A 14,904-nucleotide genomic window follows, 5' to 3' on the forward strand; every position below is an offset into this window, starting at 1 on the left:
CTGGGGACATAGCTTAACATATATGGAATCTATACCGTCTTATATATTGAATGATGATTCCCTATTGGGTTGGCTTTTGGAACTGAAAAGGTTATTGACGTCAAATTCATAATCAAATTATGAATTAACCTTCACTAGTAAAGTCAATGGTACACTAGGAATCAAGATATAATTAAAAGGGTAAAATGGTAATTTTATTCCCACTTAATTATGAATCATCAATAGATGATTAATTTGTATGTAATGATTATATCAATGGACACTTTATGGTTACAATAAAGTACTCAGTAAATATATGTCTTTAATTCTCAAGAGTTTAGTCTCATATTTATAGTGGAATAATCATGAGATTAATAAATATGATTATTGAATCAAAGAGTTTTGGTTAATAATCTTTTATTTATTGGAACTTGGAATTATTGGTCCATAGGTCCCTGGGGTGGCTCTATCAACACTAATCAAGGTAAGAGTTGATACAAGGGTTAAGTTGTGAATGAGCTATTTGAGATAATATTTATTCTTCGGGATGAATATGCAATTATGTGATAATTGAAGTTACACAATTTATTATTGCATTTGTGCAATTTTCAAAATTGTGTGGAAATAAAGTAAGTTGACTTTAATCAATTATTTTATTTAAGTGTAAATAAATAAATATGGATAGTCAAAATTGGTTTTGATTATTATATTTATTTAATTAATAATAAGATGATAATGGAAATTCAATTTTTTAATTTTGAATTTTGAAATTTAAGTTGTTATATTTTTCTTAAAAAGATGATACCTTATTTGGATATCTAATTATTAATTAATTAAAATAAAAACACATGAAAAATCAAAATCCCATATTTCAGGAATAGGCCACACGCATAGGGCTTGGACTACTCTATCGTGTGGCACATCTGATTTTATCACATATTAGCTTTTTATTTTTATTTTTAATTAATTGATAAAACATTTTTAAAGGGGTTTTAAAATAGAATGTTGTATTTTTGCCTACTATCATTATTATTATTATAAAATATGATTTATTTTATTATTATTATTATTATGGTAATAATGCCTGTATATTCTATATGATAGAAAATAGAAACAACAAGTTTTTAATAGAGAAGAAAAAACTATCATCTTTTTCACAAAAGCAAAAATCTTTTCTCTCTAGCCTATAATCAAAAGTCTCATGTGTTGAGAATACTTTTGATTCACAAAATTAATCCTTGTTCTCTATGTGCCCACCCATATCTTGAGGTGTAGAGAACGTTTTGGAAGATCTAGGTGTGAGTACTTCAAGCGAGGATAGGAAGAACGAAACATATACGAAAAGATTCAAGGATTCTTGATAGGCTACAAGAAGTAAATAATTTCGTATTATTTTTTCATATTCTATTATATATTGATTAACATATTGCATATTAAAATATCCTCATATAAAGTTGTTTATATCAAAAAATTTGTTGTATACCATTACCGCAACTTTCGCTGCGCACTAGGAACCGTTCCTAACAATTGGTACCAGAGCCATCTTTAATCCTTGCTTATGTTAATTACTGCATGGGTATCATATGCATTTTTATATTATGTGTAATTTATGAATGGATGGATGTTTGTGTATGAATCATTTATGTTCGCAAGGGTTGGTTTTCATGGTGTTTTTGGGTTAGGAAAAGTTCTTAAATTTTCTAGATATACAAAAAAATTGTAAGCCATTTTGGGGCATAGGAATTTTGTAATTTATTTATTTAAATTCTGGATAAAAAAAAATTGTAATGGCCCGAGCCCTGAGCACGAATTCTGAGGCCCAAGTCGCTGCCCCACACCACGTCAAGCCACTGTCTGCGTGCAGTGCCCCTGCGCCTGTGTCTAGTGTCACGGGCGGGCTATTTGGGTATTCCAACTAGACGGAACGTGCGGCACTTGCAAACTCTTCAAGCTAGCAAGTCAGCCTACAACACACACCTACAGGCAAACAAACTCAGCGGTTAGCCACATACACATCTTGGACATGCAACGAGCAATAACGAAGTATGAGCAAGCACAAAGCAAGTCATTCCTAGGAACGTCCACACAACACAAACCACACAACAAGGCAAGTGGCACACAATGGCCCAACAAAGATAACAAACAAGTAACACATAAGCAACAAGGAAGCACAAAGGGGCAAGTATGGATAAATGTTATTTCATTAATATATAACCTTGATAGGGCAAGGGAGTACACAACTTTGGTCCCTATCTGCTGATGGCCATTGTGCTTCCCTAAGTCACCAGGTCACCTCCCCCTAAGGAGCCTTCTAGGGAAATAAAGTCTTCCTAGGAACATATATGATTTTTGTCTGGGAGACATATGCAATATTACAAAACTGCCACTACCCTATCCCATGAGGTTGCTTGGTGCAAGACTTGACTAATGATCAAGCACCAAGGCATGCTCATTACAAAAATGGCCCCATGTGGGTGTGCCAAAGGGGTAGCACGCCACTCTCCCCCACTCAATTCTTCGGCGTCCTCGACGAAGTAGCTTGTAGATCTTCAATCTTCTGCATGAGCTTCTTCAAGTCTTCCACCCTCTCCCAGCTGATCTCGTCATCTGCGAGCCCCTTCCATTTTACCAGATACTCTTTGTGCTTTTTACGGTCAGTGGTGACCGTTCTTTCCGCCAGGATTTCTTCAGGTTGACGCTTGCTCCTTGGCTGAATGATGACTCCTCCTCTGGTTGTCTGGTTACGCTCTGGATTTTTTGGATCTTCATGATACGGCTTCAAGTTGCTGACGTGAAGGACCTGGTGTATCTTCATCCAAGCAGGTAGGTCGGCTTTGTAGGAAGTTAGGCCAACTTTTGAGATGATTAAGACCGAACCCTCGTACTTGCGAATGAGTCTGATGTCTTTGTCCCCTCGGAATCTCAACTGTTCGGGCCTCAGCTTGATTAACACTAAGTCACCTGCTTTGAACTCCAGTGGTCTGCGCTTCTGATCTGCCCACTTCTTCATTCTTCTTAATGCTTTTTCTAAATAAGCTCGGGCAATCTCTGTCATTTTCTTTCAGTCTTTTGTGAAGTGAAAGGCTCGCGGGTTCCGACCACGATATTCGTCCACTGTGTGGGGCAACAGTGGTTGTTGTCCATTAACAACTTCAAAAGGGCTCTTATTCGATGAAGAACTCTTCTGAGAGTTGAAGCAAAATTGAGCTACATCGAGTAGTTGCGGCCAATTCTTCTGATTGGCATTGACAAAGTGGCGCAAGTACTCCTCCAACATCCCGTTGAATCTTTCTGTCTGCCCATCTGTCTGCGGATGGTAGCTCGAGGAAATGTTCAATTGTGACCCCAAGAGATTGAATAGTTCGGACCAAAAGGTCCCAGTGAATCTTCCATCTCGGTCACTAACGATGTTCTGGGGCACTCCCCAATATTTGACAATATGCTTGAAAAATTGTCTGGCTGTCTCTTCTGTCGAACAGTACTTCGACACTGGGATGAATGTTGCGTACTTCGAGAATCTGTCCACGACCACCAAGATCGCACTTAAATCCCATGTCTTCGGAAGACTGGTGATAAAGTCAAGCGACACATTTTCCCATGGTTGGCTTGGGACTCGCAAGGGCTCCAACAAACCAGGTGTCTTGTTCCTATCGACCTTGTCTTGCTGGCAGACAAGATAGGTCTTGGTGTACTCCACTACATCATCTCACATTTGTGGCCAGTAGTACCCCTGCTTCAAGAGTGCGTGGGTTCTCTGCCACCCTGGATGACCTGCCCACAGGGTGTCATGACACTCGCTTAGTAATGTCCTTCGCAAATCTCCAACTTTCGGAACATACAAGCGCCCCCCTTTAGCCCACAGAAGATCATCCTCCACCCAGAACTGGCGAGTCTTGCCTTCTTTTACGAGCTTCAGGATGGTCCTGACAACTGGGTCTTTCTCCAGGTTTTCTTTGATGCGTTCCTTGAGTGGAGTGTTCACCACGCTAGCCGACAAACTAGCCAAGATCTTTAGAGTCACCAACTCCACTTTGCGACTCAAGGCGTCAGTTGCCTGGTTCAAGCGTCATGCCCTGTGCTCAAAACGGAAGTCGAATTCTGCCACAAACTCCTGCCATCGAGCCTGCTTAGGGGTCAGTTTCGGCTGAGTAAGGAAATGACTCACAGCAGCATTATCCGTCTTCACCACGAACTTTGAACCCAGCAAGTAATGCCTCCATACTCGCAAGCAATGTATAACTGCGAGGAGCTCCTTCTCCTGGGTAGTATACCTCCTCTCAGCTTCAGACAGCTTGCGGCTCTCATATGCGACCGGGTGGTCTTCTTGTACTAGTACCCCTCCCAGAGCATAATCTGATGCATCTGTCTGTACTTCGAAGGGCTTGCTAATAGTTGGCAAGGCAAGAACAAGATCCTTCACCATGGCTTCTTTCAAACTCCTGAATGCTTCAACACACTTGTCAGTCCACGCCCAAATCACACCCTTTTTCAGAAGCTCGGTCAAGGGTGTCGCCCTTCTTGAGTAGCTGTCCACAAATTGTCTATAGTAGTTGGCTAGGCCCAAGAAGGAGCGGAGTTCTTTCACATTTGTGGGGGCTTTCCATTCCTAGATTGCCCTCACCTTCTCCAGATCCATACGAATTCGGCCACGTTCCACAACGTGGCCTAAGAACTTGATGCTCTCCTGTGCAAACGAGCATATCTCGCGCTTCACATATAGCTTGTTCTCTCTCAATTTTTGAAACACTTGAGCCAAGTGTTCTTGATGCTCTTCAATCGTGGCACTATAAACCACGATATCATCCAAGTACACCACCACGAACTTATCTAGATACTCGTGGAATACTTGGTTCATCAGTGTACAGAAAGTAGCAGGTGCATTTGTTAACCCAAACGACATTACTCGAAACTCAAATGCTTCGTATCGAGTAACACACATTGTCTTTGGTTCATCCCCATCTGTAATCCTCACCTGATAGTAGCTCGATCTCAAGTCCAACTTTGTGAAGTATTTGGCTCCACTTAGCTGGTCGAACAAATTAGTGATTAGAGGGATGGGGTAGGTGTTGCGAACTGTCACCTTGTTGAGAGCCCTATAGTCAATGCACAGTCTCAAGCTCCCATCGTGCTTCTTCTGGAATATCACAAGGGTGCCAAATGGCACCTTCGACGGTCTGATGAAGCCTGCCTCCAATAACTCTTTTAATTGCTTCCTCAATTCTTCTAGCTCAGGGGGTGCCATTCTGTATGGCGCTTTTGTTGGAGGTTTCGCTCCGGGCACCAGCTCTATCTGGTGATCAATCCCCCTCTTTGGTGGCAAGGCTTTGGGGAGTTTATCTGGCATCACGTCCCCATACATCTTTAAGACCCTCGTAATTTCTAATGGAATAATTTCTTCCACTACTTCTTCGAACACGGTGGGTACAGCTACATAAGTGGGCTCCTGCTTCTTCACACCCTTCTTGAACTGTAAAGCTGATAGAAGCTTCACACCAGGGAGTGGTTTCACCTTTGTAGGCACCATTGACGGAGTCTCTCCCATAATGAGTAAGCTTCCAGTGGTAGGCATTGGAATGGCACCTTTCTCGGTTAGAAAGTCCATTCCCAAAACTACATCGAAGTCGTCCATATGGACGACCACCAAGTCAGTCTGCCCCTCCCACGTGTCGATTCTCACTTTTACCCCTTTAGCCACGTCAGTTATGGCCAAGGCTTTGGAGTTGACCGCTTTCATGCGGCCTGCATCTTTCTCCAGCTTCAGTCCCAGTCGCTTTGCTTCAAGTTCAGAGATGAAGTTGTGGGTGGCGCCAGTATCAATCATCACGCTTTTGGCAGGCTTGTCATTGATAGTGGCATCCACAAACATTAGCCCTTTCCCCAGGGTCTTCTTCCCTTTCTTGCCATGCTTCTTGAGAGCGTTCAACAGGCGGACAGCACCCATGTGCGCGTACTCTTCATCTTCCTCTTCTCCTTCGCCCTGTTGGTCCTGGCCAGTGAGGGCATTCAGCTGGCCCCTGTAAGGGAAAACTTCCGACTTATGTGGGCCTTTGCAAAGCCAACAAGCTAGCGGCTTCCTCCCTGTAGCAGCATCTGTCCCACTGGAATAATTGGACTCAACTGTCCTCTTCTCTCCCCCACTCTTACCCTGCCAGGACTTCCCAGACTTCTTACTCCCAGCGCTACTTGAACTGGTTGGAGGAGTAGCCCTTTTCGGCAAGCTGCTCTCCGGAGTGTAATCTGTTAAGCGTTCGGCAACAGCTTGAGCGGTGGCCAGATCAGACACACGTTGTCTTTGAAGTTCTTGTTTGGCCCACGGTTTCAGTCCCTCGAGGAAGCAGAAGAGCCTGTCCGCTCAGGACATGTCCTTTATATCGAGCATCAGTCCCGAAAATCTCTTTACATATTCTCGGACTGTCCTGACTTGTTTGAGCTCTCTTAACTGGCGACGAGCTATGTAAGCGACATTTTCTGGCAGAAATTGCGTCTTTAATTCTCTCTTCAGGTCTGCCCAAGATGTGATGGTGCACCTGCCATTCTCTATCTCATCATACTTGGTCCTCCACCACACCTTGGCATCCCCCGACAAATACATGGTAGCCATGGCGACCTTTCCATCTTCCGAATCGGCCCGCACGACTCTAAAGTAATGTTCCATGTCGAAGAGGAAATTCTCCAAATCCTTTGCGTCTCTGGCCCCATTATAGGGCCTCGGCTCGGGTACTTTGGCTCGGCCATACTCCATACCTATCGGCCCTGTTGCAGGGGCATTCCCAACCGCTCGCATGGTCAGATTTACCTTGGCAGATAGCTCAGCCATTTCTTCTCTAAGCACGCCAACTGCCTCCATGCAGTCTTCCGTCGTGTCATTTATGGAAACTTCTTGTTCCTTCAGCATGCGTTCCACTGCCGCGATGCGCTCTTCCCACCGAGGGGAAACAGAAGTACTTGTTGGAGTGTTTCTTTTCTCCAACGCGATAATTCTAGATAGGAGAACATCATTCTCCTTTTCCAACGCAGCTATGCGATTGTTTGCATCAGACGATCCCGAGTCCTGACTTGCAGAGGAAAGATCCCTGACCCTCTCGTCCAGGCCATCTAGTTCCCCTAACCGCTTCTCAAGAGCTTTGATCCTCTGAGTGTTGCTCACCATAGTGTGTTTTGCCAAGCACTTTCTAACTTGGCTCTGATACCAACTGTCACGGGCCGGCTGTTTGGGTATTCCAACTAGACGAAACGTGCGGCACTTGTAGACTCTTCAAGCTAGCAAGTTAGCCTACAACACACACCTACAGGCAAACAAACTCAGCGGTTAGCCACATACACATCTCAGACATGCAACGGGCAATAATGAAGTATGAGCAAGCACAAAGCAAGTCATTCCTAGGAACGTCCACACAACACAAAGCACACAACAAGGCAAGTGGCACACAATGGCCCAACGAAGATAACAAACAAGTAACACATAAGCAACAAGGAAGCACAAAGGGGCAAGTATGGATAAATGTTATTTCATTAATATATAGCCTTGATAGGGCAAGGGAGTACACAGCTTTGGTCCCTATCTGCTGATGGCCATGGTGCTTCCCTAAGTCACCAGGTCACCTCCCCCTAAGGAGCCTTCTAGGGAAATAAAGTCTTCCCAGGAACATTTATGATTTTTGTCTGGGAGACATATGCAATATTATTACAAAACTGCCACTACCCTATCCCATGAGGTTGCTTGGTGCAATACTTGACTAATAACCAAGCACCAAGGCATGCTCATTACAAAAATGGCCCCATGTGGGTGTGCCAAAGGGGCAGCACGCCACATCCAGCGCCCCTATGCCTGCGTCCAGTGCCCTTGCGCCTGCATCCAACACTCATGCGCACTTGAGTCTGCAACTCCTGCGCACCTGCACCCCGTGCCCTTGCTAGCCGCAGCCCAACCATGGACACACCCATTAAGGTTTGTGTCATGCAAATCCTAATGGATGTGTAATTATCCATTTGAGCATGTTTAAGCCCAATATAATTAAAAGTGTTTTAATTATATATTTTTAGTTAATTGTGATGAGTCTGAATTCCATTTGGGCCTCAATAACTTGTTGGGTATTAAAACCCAAAGTTTTATTATTTTAAATTTGTTTAAAATAATTAGAAGGTTATTTAACTCATAATGGTTAATTAAAATGGTAATGGCCGAAAGACTAAAAGAGAAGGACCAGGATCAAAGGAGTTGCTCTTTATTTGGCCTTAGTTAGTTTAATTATTTTTGTGTATTTTTTTGCAAGTGTTGTAATTTTCTAGAAATACCCAAAACACCCAACCCGCATTTAATTATTTATTTGCTTGAACATGATTAAATTGTTTAATACTTTATCACGCATAATAACATGCCATACATATTACCCACACAGTATATATTAAGCATGCATTTTTATTTAGAATCATGCTTAGGATTGATTATATGTTTTTATTTGATAACTCATATAATTAATTTAGTATTAATTAGTTAAGATGGTAAAAATAATTTAAAGTTGTTTATTTTCTTATTTAATAAAATTATTTTATTAAATAAAATGGTATTCTATTTTTTTTTTTTAAAAAGCAAAATAAAATCTAGGGCACGATTATTTATTTTGCATTATTGGATTAGTATTTATTAGAATATCATATGGTAAAATTAATTTAATTAGTTTTACAACCAAATTGAAAAATATTGATTTTGAGAAAAACACAATTTTAAAATAGTGAGTGAGAGAGGGAATTATGACAATAAATCTCATGGTCTCCATTATTGGTTGAACACCGAGAGGCATAGGAAGGGCCTCGTGTCGCCTCCGTTTGCAACCTCCCTAAGGAAAGGCTTCTGAATATGTTTATATTATCTCAAGGTTGACTTCTCATATGAGAATAAGATTAGTGATGTATTTCAAGTTTGACTGACCCTAAGACACACTCTTGAGTTAAGTCATTGATCGAAAAATAATGGGTTACACTCCGAAGATGTATCTAGGCTTTCGAGTGCGACTAGTACATCTTGACCAAACTAACAGTAATTCATAAGTCAAAGAGAAAAAGGAGTTTTTAAGTTTTCACTTATGGAGTTGAGATCTTGTCTCAAGGTTAATTTGTGATTAGTCTGACCTACCCTAAGGCAGTCCATTAATTTTCAAATTAATCTATCGTGGACTAGTAATTAATTTTGTGTGTGTTATTTTATGTGTTGCATTCATGCATCATATTTATTATTCCAAATATAAAGTGATATTTATTATATGTATTAATTCATTATATTTTATTTATTTAATTTTCAGCTGCTTTACTTGCTAAATCCAAACCCTGTAACTGCTTTACTTGCTAATGAAAAACTGACTGGTGATAACTACATGAAATGAAAATCAAACATGAACATTGGTTTCATATGTGAAAAACACATGTGTTGTCGTTAATGAGGAATGTACTGAGGTTCCTGCTCTCACTGCTAGAGAAAAGTATGACAATTGGATCTTATCTAACAATAAGGCTAAATGTTATATGCTTGCTAGTATGAGTGATGTGCTCAGAAAGAAGTTTGAAATTGTTGAAACATCCTATGAGATTTGGGAATCTCTACAAGGCATGTTTGGTCAGCAATCTGACAAGTGCAGACACGATGCTACTAGAAGCTTCATGAATATGAAAATGAAGAAAAATGTTTATGTCAGAGAACATGTCCTAGACATGATCAGCATATAGCACGATGCAGTAATCCATGGTGCGACCATTGATGAGAGAACTCAAGTAAGTGTGATACTTGAATCTCTCACACCAGCTTTTGCAGCATTCACTACCAACTATGTTATGAACAAGTTGGAGTACAATATGACCCAACTGATGAATGAGTTGCAAACTTTTGAGTCTCTAAACAAAAATTCCACTAAGGTTCAGGTGGAAAATGTTGCTGAAACCAATCCTTCCACTTCAAATGGTAATTCAAAGAAAAGGAAGGGTGGCCAAGGAAAGGTCAAGAAAAAGGACAAACAACCAGAGAATACCAATAAGTCTTCCAAGAAGAATAATTCTGCAAAGAACTCCAAAAAGAAGGCACCGAAAGGAACATGCTTTCATTGTGGAGTTAACGGTCATTGGAAAAGGAATAGTCTTAAGTACCTGGCTGAACTGAAAGACAAAAAGAATGGTAAATTTGATTTACTTTTTATAGAATCTTGTTTAGTGGAAGGTGATTTTTCATCTTGGATAGTTGATTCCGGAGCCACTAACCATGTTTGTTTTTCTTTGCGGATTCTTAGTGCTTCAAGGAAGCTGGCTCATGGAGAGGTGACCATGAGAGTTGGAAGTGAACATGAGATCTCGATAGCTTAAGTTGGAAAATCTCGCCTAGATTTTGATAACAATAAATTTATTGTGTTGGACAATGTTTATTTTATTCCTAGATTTACTAGAAATTTAATTTCCTTATCAAAATTGCATGAACAAGGTTTTAATATTTCTTTTAATAATAATTTGATTGTTATTTCGAACTATGGTTTTGACATTTGTTCTGCAAAGTCTGAAGGTGGACTTTACAAGTTAAAGTCCAATATCGAGCATGTTTATAATTCTGAATTATTTAAAACTGCAAATCCTAGATCTATTAAAAGACAAAAGACAGATTCTGATAGTGAAACATATCTGTGGCATTTGAGATTGGGACATATTGGTCTAAACATAATTAACAGACTAACAAAGGATGGTCCTTTAAGAGAATTATCTATTGGTTCTCTCCCAGTCTGTGAATCCTGCCTAGAATGCAAAATGACCAAGAGACCTTTCTCTGCCAAAGGATCAAGAGCCACAGAACCACTTCAACTTGTACATACGAACATTTGTGGTCCACTAAATGTCCAAGATAGAGGAGGTTATGAATATTTCATCACTTTCATTAACAATTTGTAGATGTAGATGTGATTTCCTACAACTGATTAGATGGGCACCAGCAACCTGTCAAGAACAAAGAGAGAGAGAGAGAGACGAGAGTTCAATTGGGAGCACTGGTGGGGTGTCAGCAAAAGGGAATCTGACGCTCAAGTTAGTCAGATTGTAACGAAAGCCAATTAAAAGTAATAAAACTATGATATAAATAATGAAATGGTAATGGATGGATGAGTAATGGACTTATTAGAGTGACGGTGGCGACGACGGTAGAATTTAACGATCAGGTCAAGTCCGGTTGGGTCAGACCAGGTTGACTGATTCAACTTGCTTGCCTGGATCGCCTGGAGAGAGTAGTACTTCGTTTCAGTAAGAGAGTGAAGTAGAGTGAAAAATGGTTATTAGATGTCCTGTTCTCAACCCCTGAGGGTCTTATTTATTGTTCTCCTATTCGTTCCGTTCTCCTTCCCTCTATCTGCCCGTCTGATCCGTTCTTAGTGGTTATTCTCCGATCTTTAAGGGAAGAAGAGCGTGTACTTTGACTGTTTCAATTTCCCTGGCTAACTAAATGCGTCCAGACTCTGTCCTGGGTACCAGCTGGCCCGTTGGATGGTTTATCCAATATGTGTGAGCCCATTTACATTGGTTTGGGGGTTGTTAGCTTTTTTGGGCCTGGCGAATTAGTCTAGCTGACTAGTTGGGCTTTAATTTGTAGACAAATTTGGTCCACTATAGTTTATCCCTCACTCTCTAGTTAGAATTCATTCTAGCTAGAGAGTTTATAATATCGATTTCTAGGAATCACAGGACCTTTAAGGCTACCTGGCCGAGCCGGACGAATGTCAGAGTGGCCGAGTAGCCTGGTGGCCGCGTGGCTTGGTGGCCGATTGGCCATAGTGGCCGAGTGGCTTGGTGGCCAAGTGGTCGAGTGGGCTGAGTGCTCCTCTAGGATGGCCGAGTGACTCGCGCGCTTGGGCCGAGTGGCCTGCCGATGAGGTTGTATGTCTGGGGGAAATGGCCGAGCGGGCTGAATGCTCCACCTAGGTGGCCGAGTGAGTGTCACGCCTGGGCCGAGTAACCTGCCGAGGAGGTTGTAAGCTAGGGAAAGACGGCTGAGTGGGCCGAGTGCTCCTCCGAGGTGGTCGAGTAACTCGCGTGCTTGGGTCGAGTGGCCTGCCGAGGAGGTTGTGCACTTGGGAGAGATGGCTGAGTGGGCCGAGTGCTACGCCGGGGTGGCCGAGTGACCACGCGCTTGGGCCGAGTGGCCTGCGGAGGAGGTTATGCACTCGCGAGAGATGGCTGAGTGGGCTGTGTGCTCCTCCGGGATGGCCGAGTGCTCCGCCGGGGTGGCTGAGTAACTCGGGTGCTTGGGTCGAGTGGCTTACCGATGAGGCTGTGTGCCCGGGGGAGATGGCCGAGCAGGCCGAATGCTCCGCCTGGGTGGCTGAGTGGCCTACTTCTCCTGAACTCCATATGTCTCTGAATCTTTAGGTGTTCCTTAGGGGAAGTTGAATCACTTTTGGTAGGGCCACCTGATGGTTGACATTTGGCACCCATTTGGTGGAGTTATATGCCTATATAAGGGGAGTTTGTTTTTTCACCCCTGTATTCATTTGAGGAAGGCTTGGAGGGGAGGTGCAAGGTGTCGAATGGAAGAGCTCTTCAAGAGGTAAGTGTTTTCCTTTTTGTTTTCCTTCGAATGTTCTTATGCATGTTCTTTGTGTTCTTTGTGTTAGGTTAGGTAATTCAAACTGTTATTTTTGTTTGATCCTGTAGATTTTCCATTTGTGTTTGATCTGGTTGTAATGGCGGCAATTGCATTTTTTTTGTTTATCCATTTTGGATTTGTGTATGTCTGATTCATGTGTTTCCGCTCCTCTAGCCGAGTGGCCTATCTGACTGATTAGTAAAGACTCATAGGCTAACTGACTACTGTCTAACTGATTACATTGTAATTTGATTTGGTATAATAGTCTGTTTTCCTTGTTTCATCGTATGTTTTTTATGTTAGGTCCGTTGGTATCTTGTTTTTTCTTAATTGAGCCTTAATGAGTGGTCTGTCTAACTGATTGATGGTTCTTAATTGCGTATCTAGCTTAATGTTCTTCATGTCTTTTTTGTGTTCCTTCAAGCTTAGTTGTTGTTTTGCTTTAGGTGATCAGCTCATTATGTCTACAAGTAGGTGCGATAGTCATGCTGACTCAGTCATTCGACTGTCTTGTTCATTTAGTGGAGAAGATTTTAGTTCTCACTTTCAGAGTTCTGCTGAGATGGTTGATTGCAACAGAGTTACAGTAGTAGAATTGGGGGGTCATCCTTTAGGTGATGTTACTGGAAGGGGAATAGATTCTAATGAACCTATTGATGGTGGTATGCCGGGTTCTGGTAGTATTCTTAGTTCTAATCCTAGGTCTTTGATAAGTTTAGGTGAATTGCCCTATCTTCGTCATTATTATGAGATTCCGATTACCATCAGTCTGCATGCTCCTGCTAAGGTAAAATGGCCTAGCTGGCACTTACCTGGTTGGGTGCGTCTGTATGAACTCCCCTTTAGGGAAGGGTTTCGGTTTCTTATCCCCCGATTAGTGGTTGAGCTGTGTGAATACCATGAGATCTCACCTGGACAACTAATGCCAAATTCATGGCGGGTTTTGATGTCTCTCGAAGTCCTCTGTGAAAGACACAACATAACGTTTGGGGTGGTTGACTTGTTGAGAGCTTACTATTTGAAGGCACATCTATATGACAAGGGTAGTACCAGTTAACGACCAGGGGGAAGGACCCTCCTCTAATTATTAGTTTGAAGAGTGGAGATAAGAGGTGGAAGGACTGTTACTTCTTCGTCCCTTTCATTTCGTTGGGGTTACCTGCTGATAGTAGGATACCTTGCTCATGGTCTCCTGTGTGTGAGTCTTTTATGCTTGCCTATTAATCTGTTTCTTTGCATATTCTTGTTTTTTGTTGATACTTCTATTATTTTGCAGGTAGACTTCAAGGGAGTCTTCCGGTCGGGTCAAGATTATTCTTGCTATTCCAGAGGCGGAGCGTGAGTGGAGTGATATGTTGTCTGAATCGAGTCTCTGTCAGAGTTCTTTGTGGCATTCTGTTGAAAAACTCCCTGAAGGTATTCCTCTTGCTCGTATTGTGTTTATCAAGAGAAGTTTAGAAGTCTTGGGATATACTCCCAATTTGTTGACTAAGTTGACGACAAATGAGCGGTTGTTTGCAGACATAGCTATGCCTCGACCCTTTACACTTCCTCTAACTGGTTCCAATGCCTTGGAACATTTATGTTAAGCAAAGAAATCATCCGTTGAGAGCTTTGATGCTGATAGAGATGTCATCGCACCTCCTGTTGATCCTCCTGTTTTGACGCGGAGTCAGACGAGAAAGAAGAAGAAGGTTGTACAGGCTGAGTCTTCTGACCCGTTTAGTAACGTTGTTGCCCTTTCATTCCCTTCTAATGTTGTCGCTTATAGTGGGATTGGGCCTCACTTAGGAGAGATCGACAAGCTGCTGTGGCCTGAAGATGCTCAAAGGATGGAGCAAGTCGGTATGGATGGGTCAATTAACACTATTGTTTCCCATTTGTTCTAGGTATGGTGATTTCCCTTAGGTTCTTTTGTATTGACTAGTTGATATCTCGTGTTGTCTTACAGATTTTGCAATTTTTCAGGGTTTATAGGGGGTCATTTGGCTGAAGAAGAAGATCTAGTCCTTAATGGCAACTCTGAAGGAAGTAAGAGGTCAGAGAAATGACCTTCAGGGTGAAGTTGGTCGGCTGAAAGATTCCAAGAAGGAGTCTGATCAACTTATAGCTGACTTAAAGATTCAACTAGAATCTAAGGAAGTTGATGCCGAGAAGCTGAGGGTGACTCTTCGTCAAGTTGATGTCTTGAAAGCTGAGGTAGCTTCGTTGGCGAATTGGATGTTAGTGATTAGGTTGGAGGCTGAGATCTAGTGTCGTGATGTAATAGCCAGTGAGTTTTGAGATGGTAAGACTGATAGCTAGGATTTTCTTAAGTACAT

This window comes from Humulus lupulus, chromosome 5 (genome assembly GCF_963169125.1).
Source record: "Humulus lupulus chromosome 5, drHumLupu1.1, whole genome shotgun sequence".
NCBI classification, from domain to species: Eukaryota; Viridiplantae; Streptophyta; class Magnoliopsida; order Rosales; family Cannabaceae; genus Humulus; species Humulus lupulus.